The following is a 20,715-nucleotide window of genomic DNA, read 5'->3' on the forward strand; positions in this document are numbered from 1 at the left end:
TTGCACAGAGTTTTGCAGTAGAAGCAGATGCGTAAGATCAACGAGGAATAACGGGGTTTATGGAATAAAAGGAAAGGAGTTGGTACAAATGCTCACTGCCAGCTCTGCAAGTTTGCCATCCTCTGCCAAACGCCTAATGAACTCCTGGCAGTACAGCATTCACACTGTACTGAGCTCATGGACATCTGAGAATCATTATTAAACTATGAATAGTCCATATCCACTGTTCATTATTTTCTGCTTGCTTTGGGCTTAGACGTTAATTAAAATGCTACAATGTGACCTTTAGATTGATGAGAATTTTGTAATTTGCTACAAAACTTCAGTATTTTGATAGGTTTTCTAAAATACAGCATAAACTTGGAAGAAGCTGTCATATGGGCAAGCCCATTATCATGATGCATGTGAACAAGTATGTCCAGAAGCAGTTTAAAACTGTGCTATAATTTTATGGACCCAGTAAATACACATAGTTCCTGTAAGCCAAGAGATGACAGATATTTGCTTAGAAAGTTGGAAAATCTATGAAGGTACAGCTTAACTAAAATCCCAATTGAAGAGAGACCCTCACCATGCTTTATAGACAGAATAATTGGACACTGTGAAAATAAGTGTATATATTGAAGGCACCTCAGTGTTAATAAGAAAAACTGAATCCCCTGTCAAGACACAATCATACTTTGAAAAGACAAGAAACGAACAAGCCCTGAAAGGAATCCTGAACTGACAACACAGAAGCTAAAGTAAAGTCAGCAAAGAATCTCTCACTTTTATTGCCTTTTGGAAATAGCAGTGTCCTGGTGAGAGTGATAACAGTAGGTTTATGCGCCGTTATTCAGAGTGATGGTAATTAAAATGGAAACTCACATAACATTCTAGATGAAAAAAAGGATTTTTTGCTTTACACAGCAATGTCTCAGCTTGTGGTTGAGGTAGATAATTTGGGACAACAGCCTTCATACATCCAGTTCATGATTTCAGCTCTTGGCCACATGAAGTTACAGGTTTTGGTAGAATTTCCTTCAGTACTATTTTTGTCAGCAATATCTCCAGTACTGAACTGTTACTAAACAGATGCGCTTTTTTTATTATTATATTTTATTTTTATTGCTTTTTCACAGCATGACTAGGCACCATAATGTGTAACTTCACTTGCTACATGTTAGTTCATACTTACTGTGTCCTTGCCTGCTGATTAATCTTCTGCTTCTCCTGTCTGTACTATGGATGGTTCATGTCATGCTATAGGAAAATATTTTTAAGATCACCTGAACACTGGTGGAAAACCTTGTCTTCATTAAAATTCCTCTTTTGAAAGGAAAATAGAAGGAAGAAAATTGGGGAAAAGAAACTGGCACTAAGGGAATATTCTTCTCCTTAAAAGGAGAAGAAAAACAGTCAAATTCCAGTTCCACAAACATTCAGTCTTCTTGCTGATGTATCCTCATCTTGCGAATGTGATTGAAGACATCAATGATGATGTTTCCTGGTAAGCTGGTGAATGATAGAAAGCTGTTGAATACAAATAGATTAAAATTAAGGTAATGAATCAGTTCATTTGGATCAATGAGGTTTTGACTTTTGAGTTGACTTTTGAGTTTTGACTTTTTTGAGGTTTAGAGTCGGGAATTTCGAATAGCTGAAGATGAAGTCAATACAATGCTCAACCTAAGAGATAAAAAATAATATTTCTCTCTGTTCAGGGTCATAATGACACAAAATTGTGTAGAGGGCCTTAGTAATGGAGGCAAGGTGAAGGTATATTTTGACAAGACTATACTACTGCAGAAGTAGGTCTTTGACCAAGACAGAAGGGACAGCATGAAGGGAAGTCATGACAAAGTCAGTGTTTGGATGAAAATAGTACTACCACTTGCTTTTATCAGAGCTAAACTGCACTTATTCTTGATGTTTAGAAAGAAACTTGAGTGACAGAGATGTATATAAATGAGGTTTCCATTTCAACTGATTTGGTAATTTTATGGAATTTCTGTTTATTTTAACGTGTCACTTTGAAACATACAGCAGAAGAGACAAGGCACAAGTATAACCTGCAAATCTGCTACTATTTATATTAGGAAAACTTGCCTGACAGAAGCTGTGCCTGAGGAATCAGAAGCATGATGTTGATCACTTGATGTTCCTGAAAAGCCCTTCCCTGTGAAACCTTTGTGCAGTTTGAGGGGAAGAGATGTACAGTTCCTCTTTTGGACAAAGTTGTTGTATGTACATTTTTTTATTTCCTAAAATGTCACATTCAGTTAAGTGTGTGAGGAAAGATACTTGCTGAGGTACTGTTCTAATTCCTCACTTTACCATTATATAGTGAAACTGTAAGTGTCTGGCATTGCTCCCTGCCTCCTTTCAATTCTTTTGGCAGATTTGAGAAATGCAGCTGGTGGATTTTTCCCCATGGACATGCCTATTTCTGGAAGTTTAACAGTGTGAAAAAGGTATTGCAGACTTTTACAGAGAAGTTTTTTTTCCCCATTCAGAGTCCTTAAGGAATACTAATGTTTCTTTTCCATAATAGGTGATGTAGACTAGTTTAGCAAGGACTAAAGATAATATGGGCGTTTGTAACATTTTGAAACCTCAATAGTGCGATGATTGAGTATTGCAATGATTGAGCCAATATACAGAGGGTCTGCAGTTTTATAGCAACAATGTCCCATGCAAAGGTTTTCAGCAAATCTCCATAGTTTATTTCCTTACAGAGAGGGAGTAAGACTTTTTTGTGGGTTTTTTTTCTAACAATTTTGTGGAACCATTGGCAACCTTTTGGAAACACAGGTAGGTATCCTGTGTTGGATAGGTAGGAAGGTATCCCACTGTCCTGAAGTGTGTTAGTGGGAACTGAAATATTGTAGTAGATTTCTTGTAGCAATGACACAGAACAAGAATGTCTTTGAGTCTGTGTCACTTGGGATCCTATTCAGCTTTGGCCACATGAAAAGAAGATTACCTCTAATTACTCTAGTGTATAATTGGTAGATAGAAATACTAATTATATTGCCATGACGTATGGTAACAGCTTTGACGGGTAATAGACTACTTTCTCCTCTTTTCTGAAGGGGCTGGTGAAAGTGTTATGGGATTGTCCTGAACCATGCTTTACTTCCTGTAAAAATATAACAAGCAAAAGGTTCATCAGTTCAGAGGGGATTTTAATCAGGGTAAAGCTTCATTGTTTTTTCTGGTGACTCTGTATTGATGGAAAACAGTGCAATGGGCATTTAAGGACAACCTATTGGATGTAGAAAGGAGAGTAAGGAAGAAAGAAAAGATCAGCTGCTGTTATACTTGAATACATTTCATTTAACAAACACAAGAGGGACTAGATTTTTACTGAAGGTATAGATTTGAAATCTGTGTAAACTCACTGGTTATCTCAGAAGTAATAAAGACTTTTTTAAAATAGATAATGAAGTCACAAGAATTATCATTACAGCATTTGTAAATACCTTAAAATGTGAGTTGTATGATTTTATTCCTTTTCAACCAAGTTTTCTTTTGCTTTGCTTGGTTCTAAAAGATACAGAATCTGGCCAAGAATAACCATGCAGAACAATCCATATATCTCCAAGTTAAATTTTATGGATTTTCAGGTAGCCTATGAACATATGAAGTGAAATGTACAGCAATATATATGATTGTAAACTTGATATCATGGTCTTTTTGACAAAATCAGTACATTTCTGAGCAAGCTGCTAGTTTTATGACTAACACCTAATATTAATTGGGTTGATCTGAAATAATACAATTGAAGCCCAATCAGTTCTATCTATTCCTCTCGGTGGATCTGTTCCTTTTATTATTCTGTCATTAATCAAGCCATCATCACTAGTTTTGGTAACATTTCGGTAAGACCACATTTATATTTGTAAATTTGTGGAGCCCTTCTTTTAAATTTCCAGCAGCAGAAACTCTGAAAAATTAATTTCTGAAATTGTTGGATGCTGCTTATTGTGAAGGATACTGACTATGTTACTTTGTGTTTAGACTTCTATATTTCATGACTTCTTACTGAGTTATACAGCTCTCAGACCAGTTTCCCAGGATTCTATGGGAAGAGAACAGATCTTATTAAATGTGCATGTAGTGATGAGTACATTCACTTTGTAGGTGCCAGACTGGCAAAAGCTTGTATTTGGATAATTCTTGTTAGGTCATGAGGAAAATGTGATGTTCAAAACGATGATGCCTAAGCTGATGTGATCTGCCCATATGCCTCAGCAATGAACCAGAATTGTTTATTGTGGAGCAAAGAGGGATGCATATCAGGTCTCAGTGTTGATGAAGAGTCCTTTTCCTGTGTGAAGGCTGCTGGCAGTGTTATCCTATAGTATTTGCAAACTTATGCTCTTAAAATGTCAACTGGTGTTCCAATTTAGTTCAAATTGGGCTGTGTTGGTTAGGCATCAGACTAAAAAGCTTTGTGTATAACCTGCATCCAAGATTAACAATGATAATAAAAAATATTATTGTGTCACTAGTTCCTCAGTGTATTGAAATTTCTACAGATACTTCATTTGCCGTTACTTAATATGTAAAAATATATAAATTTCAAAAGTTTGCTTCAGCAGAGTACATGTTTAACAACCACAGGCTGAACATGTTGGTCCAGTGCTGGAGAATCTTGCTGGAAAAATGATGCTGTACATCTTTCATGCTCAACTTCTCCAACAGCAGGAGAGTGAAGAACTCTTTCACTGTTTACTTAGCTTCCTCAGCAGTGTGCTGAAGACTTCCAAGCCCTGATCCCTTCTGACAGAGAGACCCTGTGCCAAAAGAATATAAAATCATACAATAAGGTTGTGGCATAATAGTCGAGGACAAGAGTCTGGAAACAGCATTCATTCAGCCTTCTTAGATGTTGCAGTTCCCCTCTCCCATAAGTTTCTGATAGTGTTATATTGCATGCACGCATTAATAGTTTGACAAAAGGAAAAGAGCCAGCATTTTAGGAAGTAGATGCTCCTTCCCTACATCTTTGGTGGAATATATAAAAAGCATACTATGTATTAAAAGCTCCTTCTTTCCACACTGTAAGTGTCTCACTGGTCATGGTCTTCATCCTTCCAAAACCTATGTGAAATAATGAAGCATTTATATGAAACAAAGAAACAGTAAAGATGACTTACCCATGTCTCTGCAGTAAAAGCATGATTAAGACGGTGTGTGAACTTGTATTTGCTGAGTCATCACGCAATATATCTTGACTTTTGAACAAATTCATGGTAGCTACGGTTTTGTCAGGTAAGGTGTTATATTAATGCTTATTTTAAAAAATCCATGATTGCTTATGCAGCTAATACACAATGATATCTATATTTGTCTATCTTTTCATCTTTCCTTTCCTCAAGTTTTAAAAACTTGAACCCCTGGGAAATTTGATATAAAATGAAACTATAAGTATTACTATACTATAAGTATCTACTATTTGTTTTATAGTTATATGTAAGTAATCTTCACTGCATCATTGCTGATCAGAAACCTACAACCAAGTTGAACTGATATTTATTTAAAAGTGCATGAGAACATCACGATGTTGTTCTAATGTCTTCTACATTAGTGGCCACAGAATAGGCTTGCTGGTGGTAGACTCTAGCAGATTGTATTTTGATATAAAGAAATCAAAGAAATAAAGAAACTCTAGAGATGCTTTCAAATGAAAGAAAACCTTTTTGCCATTGACTCTGATATATGTAAAAACTAATTTCCAACCTAGAAGGAGCTTTGGAGAACTTTCTCTTAACAACTTCAGGAAGCCTTTCCTATTAGTTTGAGGCTCTTCATCAAAATAGCACAGTGAGTAAATTTCCCGCTAGATCACACTGTTGAAAACGTCTAGTCCTAACTTTAGGATGATTGGTTTAAGGTGCTAATCTGTCACCAAGCATTGTGCAAGTTGATTTGGGTATTCTGAGTGATGTTAGGTTATAGTTTAAGCAAATATTTCAACTTGTCGAACAAGTCAGAAGGTTCCTTTGCTCTGATGCTAGACGCAGAAATTACTCAGCAGACTGTGAATTAGATAAAGTTTGGCTTTTTAAAGAGTGTACAGTTGGTTTCTTGCACATGGCTAAGAAAATGGCTGAAGTATAAAATTTTCTCCATTGTGTGAGCTCTTTCAAAAGTAGGATGAAATGCAGAGAAAAGCCACCTTATTACTATGCATTGGTGCATTAATAATAGCCATAGAAGTAAGCAGTGGAGATGAGGTTTTGATGCAAAACCTAAATGTTCTTTGCTGCAAATCTTGAGATCAGTTGGACTACAGGAAAAATCAAATCCAGATGCTAATCAACCAGAGTTATCTAACCAACTGAAGGCCCAATGTAAGTGAGCACTGGGAAACGTAGGTAGCCTGACAAGTTTCAAATGAGATGTATTTGAAGCTCTGTAAGGGCAAGTAGTGGGAAATGACAGGATACAGGAAATGACAGGATTTCATTTACTTAGAGGTCCATAACAGCTGAATCATGATACCTGTTTAATCAAATGGCTCAGAGGAGTATTTTGTATTCTTGAAGAAAACTGTTTGTGGAAGAGAGGGAGGTTACTAGGCAAACTGGAGAACCCTCACAGACTGTGAAATAAAACAGAAATGAAAGAAATAGATGAAGACTTCAGTGATGTTTAAGGCCATCTCTTACCTGCATGAGTCCTGTTGTAGTGAAGGACTGTAGAGAGGGCATAGGAATGCAGCAAAGAAACAAAACTTTTAGAAATACTACATGTACTTCAAGAGATTTTGACTTCTTTTTCAATACATGTGAAAATGTAGTAGTCATTCACCAAGTATCATCCTCAGAGGGAATGCATCAGAATGTCAAGTTTAGAGTCAAAAAAGTTTATGCTCTACTTCTTCAATATGACTTCTTCAATTTATTCAAACAAAATGCTTATTTCTCTGAAGGAAAATGTCCCATCGTTTATTTAACACTGACAAAAAGCTTCATAAATCCATTCAATTAATGTTTTCTGAAGAAGGGAATTAATATTTTTCCCCTTATTTAAAATTTTTTCCATGATCAAAACAATGCTAAACCTAATTGCACTTGAAAAAGATGTATTTCAACAGTGGTAGGGAAGATTAAAATATGTCATGAATGTGAAAACAGTTTGACTAAAAGTTCTCTGAACTGATAAATTCCAGGCTGATAGTGATTTTTGTTTTCATTTACATTTACCCTTGAAAAAGATGAAGTTAGTGTATTAATTCATCATGCAGTTTTGTTCAGATTGATTAGGTAATAACAACTTTGAATGCTACTGGTACATTATTTAGACTGTCTGAGAATAAATAATTCATCTCACTTGACTTCTCCTTTGGGTTTAGGAACTAAATGCTGGCAGAATACACATCTATTTTTTTTACAGTCCTTTTAAACCACAAGATTTTAATTAGCAATGTGATGTTAATGCCTAGGAAAGGTTTAGTTGTAGGGTGTTGTGATGATTTACTCTTGATTGCATGTCCCACAATGGAAGTGGTTCCTTGTGGAGTCGTAATATCAGGATGGCTTAATTCACCAAGTCAAAGGGAGTACTGCTGATACTTTTTTTCCACAACTTTTGGGCAATGAAAAGAAGAGTCTGAAGATTGGGATTGTTTTTTTTTATGGGACTGGATTAAAAAATTTCTTCTCTTCAGGCGCCCATTCCTGTTTCCACTTGGTTCCCTGTGCTACTGCCAGCCACATGGAGGCCTTTTGGCCTTATATTTTGGCCTTATCTTTCTTCTGGAGATGTGCTGTAAAAGTTAAACACAAAGTAATACAGTTTCATTTTCACACCTTGGCATGGATACAGAAGTAAATGAACACTTCTGTAGAAATCAGGCCAGCTCAGAGTAAGTATCACACACACAAGCTACTGTAGTTATGCTTTGACTATACATCAACACATCATGTAATAATAACCTGTAGGTCAGAATACAGTGATGCCTTTGCTAAGAACAAGACACAAGCTTGCTATTGACTTTGCACATCATCAGAACTGAGGCTCTCTCACTCTGAAGTTGTCAGGGTTGCTCTCTTTCAGTTTGTCTTGACCTGCTTGGTGCTTTGTTTTTGACTTGGTTTAACTGTAATAGCAATTTTTATTCTGACTTCATAGGTGACTATGGATAGTTATTTTACTTTGCTAATCTTTGCACAACCACAGTTTTGAGACACATAAACTTACATTTTTTCTTACATATTAGACACATGACTTACATAACATACAGGCCTGCTGTGATAGTAGAGGCTGTAAGAAGTGTGGAGACCTAGTGCAGTGTAGAGGAATACAGAGAGGTGGTGACAAGACATGGGGAATAGACTGACAGTGCTTATGGCTGCAAAAAACTTATCAGTGGGAAAACAATGCAGATCTGCTGCTGGACAAAATGGGTTTGTTGGGTAACAAGGAGAACAAAGAAATAGCATCTAACAGGTGTAAAATATAGTTAATATGAGCATAACATGGAGTTGCAGAGCAGTAAAGAAAAAGCTATAAAAAAAGTCTTAGCAAACATATAGAAGTGAGTCCAAGTGGATTCTAGGTGAGGAAGAAGCCATCATATTCATGCCACAGCAATTGCAACGCTATCACCAGCTGTGAAGTACACCAGATGCTGACATCTTGCTACAGCCCCCTGATCCCCACTAGACCAAGTGTCCAAAGAAGCAGAAGAGCAATGAGGAAGAGTGGAAACAAGAAAGAGGTGTATGTGTAACAGTCTCAGTCAAGTGATTTCTGAAGTTATGACCGTGTGCTGCTGTGTGTTATGTCCATATTTAACTTCATGGCAGCTCTGATTATATACAAATCTGATCTGGTGCACCAAACTGCTGGAAGGAAAACCGAGCAGGTCTATTACTCAAAAAGGCTTTGGACTGAACAGGATTCAATGTATGGAGTTAAAATTACTTTTGATCTTCAACTTGGTATTTTGACTTTTGTTCTGTAAATTGTTCAATGACATCACTGACTGCTTTTCCACCTTTGACTGTCTCTGTGAAGATAACTGTTAAAATTCACTTTCATTGTTCTTGAGAGCTGGAATCCCTTTTCAGCACTGAGTGCTCTTGAGGGAGAAAGAAAATCTTGATAGAAGCACTTTTGCAATACAGCAGTTTCTGACTGCTCCTTACTTTCAAATACTGTGGAAACAGTCTGGTATGTGCAGAGCAGCAACAGCCTCATTTTTTTGTTAGATGGTGCTTCATAAACTTCCAGAACTTATAGTAGAGAATTTAGAGAATTTTTCCAGAATTTATAGTCGATTAAATAAGGAGAAGAACTGAAAGGCTGATGATACCTTTTTAAATTTTTTTTAAGTAAAAAACAAAGTTGTATACTTCAGATTACACTCACAATGTTATTTAAGAAGATATTTTAGAAGATTGTGGGCTCAAGTGACAAAACCCAAAAGCTTAGTTAGAAGTCAGGAGCTTGGTTTTATTTCACTTGTAAAACTGTAAAATAATTTAATTGCTGTTTTGAGAAATATTTTCAGAGGTGAAAAGCATAAGGACTTTAGAAAATTTTTGGAAAATAGAAAAGTTGTAAATGTTCAGTTTTTGTAAGAGCTGTTGTTTCTTCAGTGAAACAGACTTTGAAATAGACTACTGAAAGATAGCATTTTGAGATTTTAGAAATAAAAGAGTCTATTTTCAGGACCAGAGACTTGTTTTATGTGCTACATCCTAGTATATACAACTGGATAGAATGACATAGCAGAATTTCAATTATGAAGTGTTTTTACTATAAAACTTGATTGCCATACTTTTCTTCAAAAGTTTAAATGTTTGAAATCTGTATTTCAGTCAATTTTTAAATACTATGACTTGATATAGGACTTCTAGTTAAAAAAAAAAACAAAACACACTTCAAAAATATGCCAATTTGATTGATTTATGTCCATTTTTCTGCAGTAGTTTGGGTTTCTCATTTTAATTTGAAACAATTATCCTATGGCATAAATTATTCACTTTGTTCAGCAGTATCTTAGTTTTGTTTTTTAAAATCTTGTCCAGGTTAAGTCAGAGGAAAGCAAGTCATCTGTAGAGGAAATATTTCTAAATCAATAATCTTACGTTTTGTCTCCTAAAAGTAAAACGACTTCTCTTTGCAATGACAAGGCTTTGTGTTTGTACTCAGGAAGACAACTGAGTAGATTTTATAAAGCTTGATGTTCAGGTGCTTGCTTGTGGCTCTGGTACAATGTGCTATCAAAAATTTATTGAGTGGAACAGGACAGAGCGCTTAAAAATCAGTAGGGAATAGTAGACAGACTAAAATGTACGCATTAGACAAGGCTCTTAAATGTGGGATCTTCTGGAGCAAGAACTTCTAGCTAATTTTTACAACCTTAGCATTCAAATATCATAGCACATGGAAAATTTGGGTGGCAACCAGCGTGGCTTCACTGGGGGCAAATTCTGCCTGACAGATATGGTGGTATTTTATGATGGGGTCACAGGATTGGTGGACAAGGGGAGAGCAACATCATCTACCTGGACTCATGCAAAGTGTTTGATACTGTCCTGCATAACAACCTGGTCTCTAGATGGGAAAGATATTGATTTAATGGATGGATCACTAAGTGGATAAGGAATTGGCTGGACAGTAACACTCAAAGAGTAGTGGCTGACAGCTTGATGTCCAAATGAAGACCAGTGACAAATGGAGCTCTTCAAGGGTCAGTACTGGCACTGTTGCTGTTTAATATCTTTGTTAGTGACACAGATGGTAGAATTGTGTGTGCCCTCAGCAAATTTAATGACACCACCAAGCTGCGTGGTGTGACTGACATGCTAGAGCTAAGGGATAGCAATTCAGAAGGACCTTGACAGGCTTGAGAGGTGGGCCTATGCGAACAGCATGAAGTTCAACACGGTCAAGTGCAAGGTCCTGCACCTTGGTTGAGGCAAATCCATGCATGATTACCAGTTGGAAATGAATTGAGAACAGCCTTGAGGAGAAGGACTTGGGGGGTAGTTGATGAGAAGCTCAACATGAGCTGGCAATGTGTGTTTGCAGCCCAGAAAGCCAGCTGTATCAGAACTGTGGCCAGCAGGTGGAGGGAGGTGATTCTCCCATTCTACTTCACTCTTGTGAGACCCCAGCTGGAATATTGTGTGCAGTTCTGCAGTCCCCAGTACCAGAAGGACATGGAGCTGTTGGGGTGAGTCCAGAGGAGGGCCATGAAGATAATCAGAGTGCTGCAGCAACTCTCCTGTGAAAACAGCCTAAGGAAGTTGGAGTTGTTCAGTCTGGAGAAGATAAGGCTCCAGGGAGATCTTATAGTGGCCTTCCAGTACCTGAAGTGAGCCTACAGGAAATCTGGAGAGGGACTTCTATTAAAGACATGTAGTGATAAGACAAATGATAAATAGCTTTAAACTGGAAGATGGTAGAGTTAGATTAGACATTAGGAAGAAGTTCTTTAGTGTGAGGGTGGTGAGACGCTGGAACAGCTTGCCCAGGGAGATTGTGGATCCTCATTCCCTGAAATGTTCCAGGCCGGGTTGGATGGAGCTTTGGGCAACCTGGTCTAGTGAGTGGTGTACCTGCACATGGCAGCAGGGTTGAAACTAGGTGATCTATAAGTTCCTTTCCAACCCCAACCATAATTTGGGTTAGAAACAGATCCAACCAAACTATGATTCTGTAATTCTATGCAGATGCAAGGATTTGGGCTGGTAAGTGTTGGACCTTCACTGCTCAAGTTCAGTGATAAGAAGCAGCAGGTGGCAGTAAGAATGTGAACTGAGGATCTCACCCCTACAGAATGCTTTTAACCTACTATAAATATATAATTTTTTTTAGAATGTGAAGCCAAACATCAGTGTGAACAACTGACTTGATTTATACTGGTCATTTTTTAAAGTGAGATATGAGTCCTCAGGTATGAAAAGTGTTTCCTGCCGAACTAAGGCTGTATCAGGCATTTTGGTACTTGGATTTTATCTGGGTGCTAAATAATCCTGGCTATCATTAATATTTCTTCTAAATTTTTCATCTCACTTTTTTCCCCCCAGTCAGTTTGGTCATACAATGTATTCCAGGAAGAGTTCCAGGTCAAATGTTATCTCCAGACAAAAGATGAGGTGAAAATTCATTATGGTCATTGAAATGCCAGCATATATTGGTGACACACTCAGTTGATGTCCTGCCTGGAAAAGTAAATTATGGTATATGCTACTAAGTAAGCTTCAATGATGAAATATATAACTCTGTAATACATGAAGACATCATAACACAAAGCAAGTCAAATCATGTGAATTCATTCCAAAATTCTTGCAGTATAATTAGGAACTTTTAATGACTCATAAGTGAGCAGCAAGGGGAAGGCAAGGATAATCTCCTTTAGAGATTATTTTAATTAAACAATAAACTTTATAGCATAGAATGGAGATAGCACTTTAACATACTGCTAATACCTAAGTGTGAAGGCTGCACAATAATTTAAAGGTGGCAGTTTTGACTGAACATAACTCTTTGCACAAAGAGATAGTGAAGAGAGTAATCAATTTTCTAGTGCTGAGGGTTACCAAGCAAGGCTGAAGTGACAGCAGAAGGTAACAAATGCAGGGAAAGGCAAGTTTGTAAATGTAAAGGCTTAGATGCAAGTACAACAAAGTAAGTGAGTAATGGTGTGTGCAGTAAGGAAAATCAGATGCTGCTGACATATGCCTCTTGCTGTTTGTGCGGGTGAACACTGATACTTTCTGGGTGTTTATTTGTAATGACAGCCTCAGTTGCCACAAGGAGGAAGGGTAGGTTTGGGATAGTTATGTTACTCTTTATAACATATGCATTAAGCTATCATAAGCATCACTAATTATTAAATTAGGAGTGAGATAACGGTCTTAAAATACTGGTGACTAGTGATGTCATTAAGTTGTAAATTCAGTGGTTGATTAGGTGCCATGTGAGTGGCTACGTGAGTGGTTACATTAAAAAGATGGGAAATAGCTGCATTGATTCCTTTTTAGTTCAGGGTTGGTAGAAACATGCAGTCTGTGTTATAGACAAATCACAGAAGAAACTTCATTGGAGTAGCAGCAAAAGAATGGCTTAATCTTTCTTATATTACTCTGATGCAGCAAAAACTAAGGTTGGGAGAAAGACTGAGAAATTATATGCACTCTAAATCAAGGCAAAGTAGGAGAAAAAAATTATCACAAGCTGAATTTACCCTTTAGTAGCCTAATGCTCTTCCTCACATATTAATATTTTATTCCATTGGAGCTGGCCTATATTTACTTGTCTTTTACATGGTTTCATCTTTTCAATTTTCAGCATCACTGAAATATGAAGAAACCAGGAGCAGTTGAATATGAAGAAAAGCAGTGGTATATATTTATCTTTTAAACCAGACATAATGAAATGGTAGAGGTTCTGAAGAAGCAAGAGTATTTTGCAGGCTTACTGCATCAAGGAGGAGGTGTTCAATGAGGGTATGTATCCTTGAATCTCACCGGTGGCTGCTATCACTACCCTAGAAGAGGAGTGTGGCTGAATTTCTGATGATTCTGACTATTCACAGTTAGAGACAAAAACATGGAGGCTCACGTGGCTCTGAGAGCTACCCCGTCACTTCAGGTGGATGAGAGGTATAATCAGAAAGAGCGACCAACAATAAAGAATGAGGATCTTTCTTCAGTAGTAATAAAACTTAGTAAAATGGTAAAGCATGCTATGTATTGAAGAAATTGCTTTCACAGCTTTAACAGGCACAGTGTTGTCTATTGAGTCATGTGGAGCTTATTTCAAAATTTATTAACCTCAGAGCTTACATATATTTAGTTCAAGAAGCTAAGCTAAGTGAATGAAATCCCACTATAAGCATTAAGCTCCTGATTTAACATTTCTGCTCATAACCCAGGTGCATGTTTGCATATCCAGAACACCCAGACTGACTGCTCTGCATATCCTATCTTTGGATCAGGAATTAAAAAATTCTACCTGTCATTTGGCTGTGCTGTTGAAGCTAAGAAAAAGTACTTTTGTTGCTATTAAGTGTGTCATGCTTTTTGATTGTGATGGAGATTATCCTCCTGCATTGCTTCTACACACTAGAGCAGAAGAAAAGTACATTTTGCTGAAGCTTAAGCAAAAATTTTCCATTCCTTGAAAGCTCATATTTAGATTATTTAAAAAAGACATATTAACACTTTGCACTTCTCATGTAAACCCCAAAAATGAGGCATGTGCATTTTAAAACAAATCCCAAACATTCGAGTAAAAAATAATAAAAAGGCAATCTTTCCCTAGTAGACTGTCAATAAACATAAAATAAATAATGGAAAGGAATAAATATTTTTTAATTATGTAGCTAGTAATAAATAGCTAATAATAGGGAAAAGTCTGTGTCTAGCTCTATTTCTTACAGTCTTTTCTTTCTACTATTTCAAGGTGTCTTTTGGCAAACTGTTCTTTTTATTCACATGCAGATGTGGGTGTCTTGGAACACGTGGCCAACACAAAGAATACAGTGATTTGGTAAATATTGTGTCACAGAGCTAAGTTTCAATTTGCTGTCAGCTGGATGGCCATTGCCTACACCTATGTAGTTAATTTCTGAGAATGAAGTACTGGCTTGAATTCTTTGATATTTTTTTTTACAGTCACTGAGATGACACCAATATTACAGCAATTTTTTAAAATAAGAGAAAAAACAAGGTTATTTACTGAAGTTAGGCAGCTATAGATAGGTAATGGCTGCTGCTTTATTTTCTAAGGGTAAAGTTAAAGAATTTTGAAGTATGTCCTGTTACCAGCAAGAAATGTGACTCTTGCCTGGTCTCTGTCAGTCTCCAAGTGTCTAGTTTGGTGCTGAGATCACAGAAACTGGCACCAGGATCCAAATATCCAGCTTTTGCATGGCAGAAGATCTTGACTCTGTTTTAAAGTGTTATTTATCAGTGGGTCTTTTAAAATATAGATCTGCGGCTCTGTACTGCAATAAGTAGATAATAACCTTGTAATTTTTCACGTAAAATTTGACAAAGTTTCTCTTTATAGGAAGCTGGAGGGAAACTGGAGAACACTGCTGAATCATCAACATCTAAAGCATCTAAGTGGGATTGTAATCCTGGTTGCCAGGCCCTGCCATGCTGGGGGGCCTCCATCATTCCAGGTCCCAGGGAGACACTGGCTCCTGCAGTGTCTTGACAATGGGAAAAAAAGATGAGCCTTTGGTGACCCATGTAGGCCCTTGACTAGCAAGGCAGTGACTTGCCATTCAGGCTACACACCAGGAATTCAGATGCTGATTCAGAAAATTGGCTGTTCAGCAGATTTATGTGGTTGTGTTCAGCCTCTTTAGCAGCACAAAACCCTCTGACTGTTTTGAACTTGACTTTTTCCCCTCCCCTGCTAATGCAGTAAGCCAGGTCACAATTCCCTGTTGAGATCTACCTGAATTTAACCTGAGGATGAAAAACCTCAAAGAATTATCTGTGCTTTTGATCACAAAACCATCACATAACCACACAACGGACGAAGGATGAGTTCATATTATATTTATCTGTGACTCTGCATTAGGAGAGCTTTTGCTGAATGTGAAGAAGTGTAATTTAACATAGTAAAGGTGGAACCAAGCCCAGTTTCTTTATGGAGGTAAGATAAATGAAAATCAAAGTAGTGATATATTTAGTTGACCTCGTAGCTTATTTCCATTTTCTTTCTTCTTTCTCTTTTTTCTTTTTTCTTTTTTTTTTTTTTTTTCCTTTTCTTTTTCTTTTTCTTTTTCTCTTTTTCCTATGTGTCAGCTGATAAATGAAGTTATTAAAGATAATCCCAGTCCCTTTCGTAAATGAAATTTTATTTGAAGGAAAAGTGGTCTGTGCTCCTGGGAGCAATTTGATATTCTATAATGGCTTTCCCTGTAGTGTTTATTGAAATGGAGAAATTATACCCCATATTCTCTTCATCTGGAACAGAAAGCCACTCTAATACAGTGAAAGACCCAAGTAAATGAGGAGTGCAAAGCAAACCAGTTTTTGATGAAAGTGTGGGAGTGACAGTCACAGGACACAGGCAGTAGAATCATTCTGGGGAAAAGGAAGTTGAAGTGCAAGTGCATTAAGAGATAGAAATGTCCAAATTTTTTATCAGTAGAGTAATGATAAAAAATTGAAAATTTGTTTAGGCCAGCGACATGCAACATTTTAGGCAATTTTATTTTGACCTTTCTGTGGAGAGAGTATATAGTTCCTCCACTTCTTGAGAAGCTTAACCTTAGGGGAATGAGACTTGAAGTCTGCTGGGTGAGTTCAGGAGAAGAACTTATAAGAAGCAAACTATTATCAATATGACAATTTGAGATCTGTGATATTTTCAGATAGTTTCTTCTTCATTAAGAACAATGTTTAATCTTATGCCAAATATGAGATCAAGATTACTAATCTTGAACCACATCTAGGTGATCAGGGTCTCCTTGGGCTGCTGACATGTTGGACAAAAGTGGAGATTGTTCCCTAAAAGTATGGGTGTCTTTTCTACTCACAGTATTTCTGTTCTCTGGCAAATGAAAAATTGCTGCTTCAGGAAAGCACTTCAAGAAAGACAGATCTCTAACAGACTCAGGAACACTATAATCTTAGGTGGTTTCTTTATATATATTTATATATATATTTGGCAGTGAAATAAACAAGTTAGTGAATAACAACTAAGTATTCTGTTCCCGAAGTATGTCTACAGTTATTTAAAATCCTCTATAGATCATCCACAAGGCAAGCCTTGTGGTTGCCTTGTGGTTGTCAGATCCCATGTCCTCTGAATGGCTCCACCTTTTATCCAAGGTGTTATTCACACCAAGAAGTATCTGGCCAACCTGGTGCTCTTTGAGCTCTGTTCATCACCCTCTGGCTGTGGTCATGCTCAGCCAGGTGCTGAGATAGCCCTCACCACACCTGTTCATCAGTTGTTCCATGGCAGGAGCATGTACAGTCCCTGACAATCTACCCCAGCCAAAGAAAATCCCACCTGAAAGCAGATTCAGCCCCTCTGCACCACGTTTCTTCAGTAGCCTACTTTTCAGTTTGATTTTTTGTCTTACATGTTTGCAAGATAAATTACAGATTAGGGCAAATATTGATCCTAGGCATATTTGGGCATAGTTAATTGGCTTAAGTGTTTCTGTATCTTTACAATTATAAAGGTTCATGACAACGTCCTCTTAATTTGAGTTTTTAGAACTGATATTTCCTCAAACACTGTAAGCAAAACTCTTAATTGCATGTTTCAGAGCTGATCATTAGTCTTATTCTTTTCCTTTTCATGTCATCACAGCCACCTCAATTAATTTCCTTCCTTCTTCCCTGGGATTCTGCATATCACTGTTTTCTCCCCTGGGCCTCCATTACCAGGCTTAGACATAGCATTTTTGTATGTTTCTCAGGAAATCCAAAGAAGGCTGTTTCTAAGCTTTCAAGTAGACCAGTGACATAGCAATGGATGTTTATAAGGTATAATTATGACTTTTAGAACAGGATTGTATTTGAGGAGAAAATGTTTAAAAAAAAATTTAAAAAAAAAGCTAGTGAGGTAGGCAAGATCTTGCTTTTAGTGGTAGATTTATGGAGGTAAAAGCTTAAAAGCTATTCTAGAAGTAGATTTGCTCAGCATGACCTAGACAGGGGCTTTCATCCTTATGAAAATTAGGCATATTATTATTTGCAGTTTTACAAGACAAGAATGGCTAATGAATAATACTTGCAAGTTTTTTCTGAAATAAGATTTAAGTATTGCTACCTTGACCTACTTTTTAATGGCATACATTGCTGAATATGTAAGGTTTTCCACAGCTGTATGTTTTACCTAATGCAAAGTTTAATGGAAAGAGCATGTAAGACAGCTTGTAAGTATTATACTACCTTCAGCATGATGCTAACAATATTTAAGAGATAATAGCGTTGTCCATAGGCTTATTATATCTGGTTAAGGTCACTGCTTTCATGATTATTTCATTGACTTAAGCATTATCAGGACAATAAGTTGGATTAGCAATATAAAATAGTTTATAAAGAAGCATTGTTAAACTTCAGTGGAAAAAGTATTTCTTTAGAAATGCAAAATTGTTATTTTTTTTTCTTAAAAAGAAAGAAGCTTGGGAGATGTCTTGGAATAGGAGGGAAATAAGAGGGATGTATCTTGGAATAGGAGGGAAAAACAGGGAAAAGCATAGAAAATTTTTCTGGGAAATACTTAAGACAAAAGAAATAAAAAATGTTGACAGATTTTAATAAAATTGGCTACATCCATTGTTATACATGACTGCAACATCAGTGAAACCTAGTTAGATGTATATTATGCCTAAACATAAATAGTTAATAAGATTGTCAAGGACAATCAGGAGAATTTAAGTAACATCAAGTGTGTTTGCATGTCTGGGTTTCAAAGCTCAGTGAAAGTTAGCTAAAGACAGCTGTGTCCTCATGCCCTCTTTTTCAGTCAGTGTCTTGTTGTTCACTGTCACAGTGACAAATGAAAACATTTCATGGCAGCAACTGTCAAAAGCCCTCTTGTGAGCCCTGCATTTTCTTTCTCTTTCTCTGTCAGCAGCTGCTCTGAAATATGACTTCATATCAGTAAGCTACAACTCTGTGATCTAATGGGCTTGCTGTTAGTCACTGGCTGGTGGCCATTTAAATGGTGAATGATGGGTGCTACTCTGCCATTTTTCACTGAAAGAGGAAATAAATCTTTTTTTATAGGCTACCTCATACTACAAACATGGAATATTTATCTGTGACATAAGAGCCTATTCAAACAGTGCAGTGTCAAACTCACTATAAATGGATGTGCTGGCTGAGACATAAAAAGGGTATTTGGCCTTTATCCTGCTGGCTATGAAGTTTCCAGCAACTTTGTCTTTCGTGGAGTCAGTGTTACTCAGAAAAGGGATGTATGCATGTTTATTACTGTGCATGGTCCTGGTCTTAATAATTAGTAGCTGGCTGCCATCCAGTGTTTTTCTCCTTTGTCTTCCACCCTCTTAACTTCTTCCACCTTCTACTTCTCTAACTTGGCTACACAGGACTGTCATTTAATGCAAAGTGAGTTAATGCATTCTGATCATAAGCAAGAAGTACTGCTGGGTGAGAACTACAAATCTAAAATGGGGTGTAAAATTCTTAAGGGAATGAAAGGTTTGAGCCCAGCATTAGTGTTAGCATTGATACATAAAAGAAATCACAGAAGCAACTTCCAGGGCAGTGAATTTTTAGGTTGTCCAGAGCATGAAATAAATAACAAAAAAAAAAAAAAAAAAGACATCTGGTAATCATCCAGCTCATCTTTCCTGTAATATCACTACTTTCTCCTGATGAATTTCCAGTGAAAAATCCATATATATTGTGGGGTTTTGTTGGTCACTAAAGGGAAGAAAGTAAATTATTCCAGTGAATGGAAAGTAATTTGATATCAGCCAGTGTTGCAGAGATAGATTAGGTTGCTATTGATCATCCAATCTCAAGCCTAAGAAGGTTTGGAACAGTATTCAGCCTGTCAGATTTGTCCCTCTCTTCTACCTTGCTAGTTCCTGTTCTCTGTCAAGGAAAAAAGTTGAATATTATGATAGCTTTTTTTTTTTTTTTCTTTTTTTTGAATTTTAGGAAAGTAATTGTAAAAGTGACTCTTTTGGTAATAATACAAAATAAATCTAGTAGTTCTCTGCCCTTCAAATCAATGGCTTTTTAAATTTACTTGTAGATTTGTTTGTATGGTGTAGTACTTGAAAAAAACAGATTTCTGAAAAAACAACCCCACCTAACAATTTCACCACTTGAACTGTATCTGACCTTGTTCTGATGGCAAAGATTTTGACTCAAGGTTTGGAGTGTTCATGTCAGTATTTACACTACTTTGGTATTTCTTTTCAACAGCTGTGTTGGGACCTGGTTTGTGTTTCTATCATTTCACAAAGAGGTCCAACATTTTGTCATATTTCAGTCTGCCCCTGCTAATGAAAAGGGAATTTTCAACCCAACCTATCAACCCAAAATTTTGTAGATGCATAATTTACTCAATCTTCAAAAAATTTTTAAAGAGTATCCTGAATACAAGCATAACATTATCATCTTACCTCATGTCTTCCATTAACCTCAAAAGAAAAGCTGGTGATTAATCTTATTACAGTATGACAAGCTAGCTTTAGCCCATTAAATTAAATTGAATTCAAAATCTGCAAGTTTCATACTCTAAACCTTGTGAAAAATCAATGTTACTTTGCCTTTGCCACAACTTTTACATCTATGATTTCTACAAACCTTTGTCATTCAGAATATACTAGTCCTATGACGCTGTGATAAAGACATCAGTAATGGACACATAGGGTCAGCACAGCCCCCAAACTGATCATCAGAGCCCTAATGGCAGTAGACAAACAAGCCTCACCTGGAGCTCTAACATACATCATCAATCTCTAGGATGGAGTTGGTAACTTCAAATTTGGCTAAATCATCCGACCTCACAGTCAGTTGTCAAGAGTTCCAGTGGCTTCATGGGCATTCACCACAAATCCTAGAGGCAAGAAGTCTTGCGTATTTAAGCAAATTCATAAAGACAGTGCTTAGTCACGTTGACAGGTTGAGGCTAGAGAAAAGAAGTGTCTAGTGGATAAATCATTATGATACTGCAGGATATAAAACCCCTCAGTGTTCCTTCAAGCTGGGAATGGGATTTGTAGATTGAAGAATGCAATGGTGACCT

Source organism: Calypte anna, chromosome 2 (genome assembly GCF_003957555.1).
Source record: "Calypte anna isolate BGI_N300 chromosome 2, bCalAnn1_v1.p, whole genome shotgun sequence".
In the NCBI taxonomy this organism is placed as follows: domain Eukaryota; kingdom Metazoa; phylum Chordata; class Aves; order Apodiformes; family Trochilidae; genus Calypte; species Calypte anna.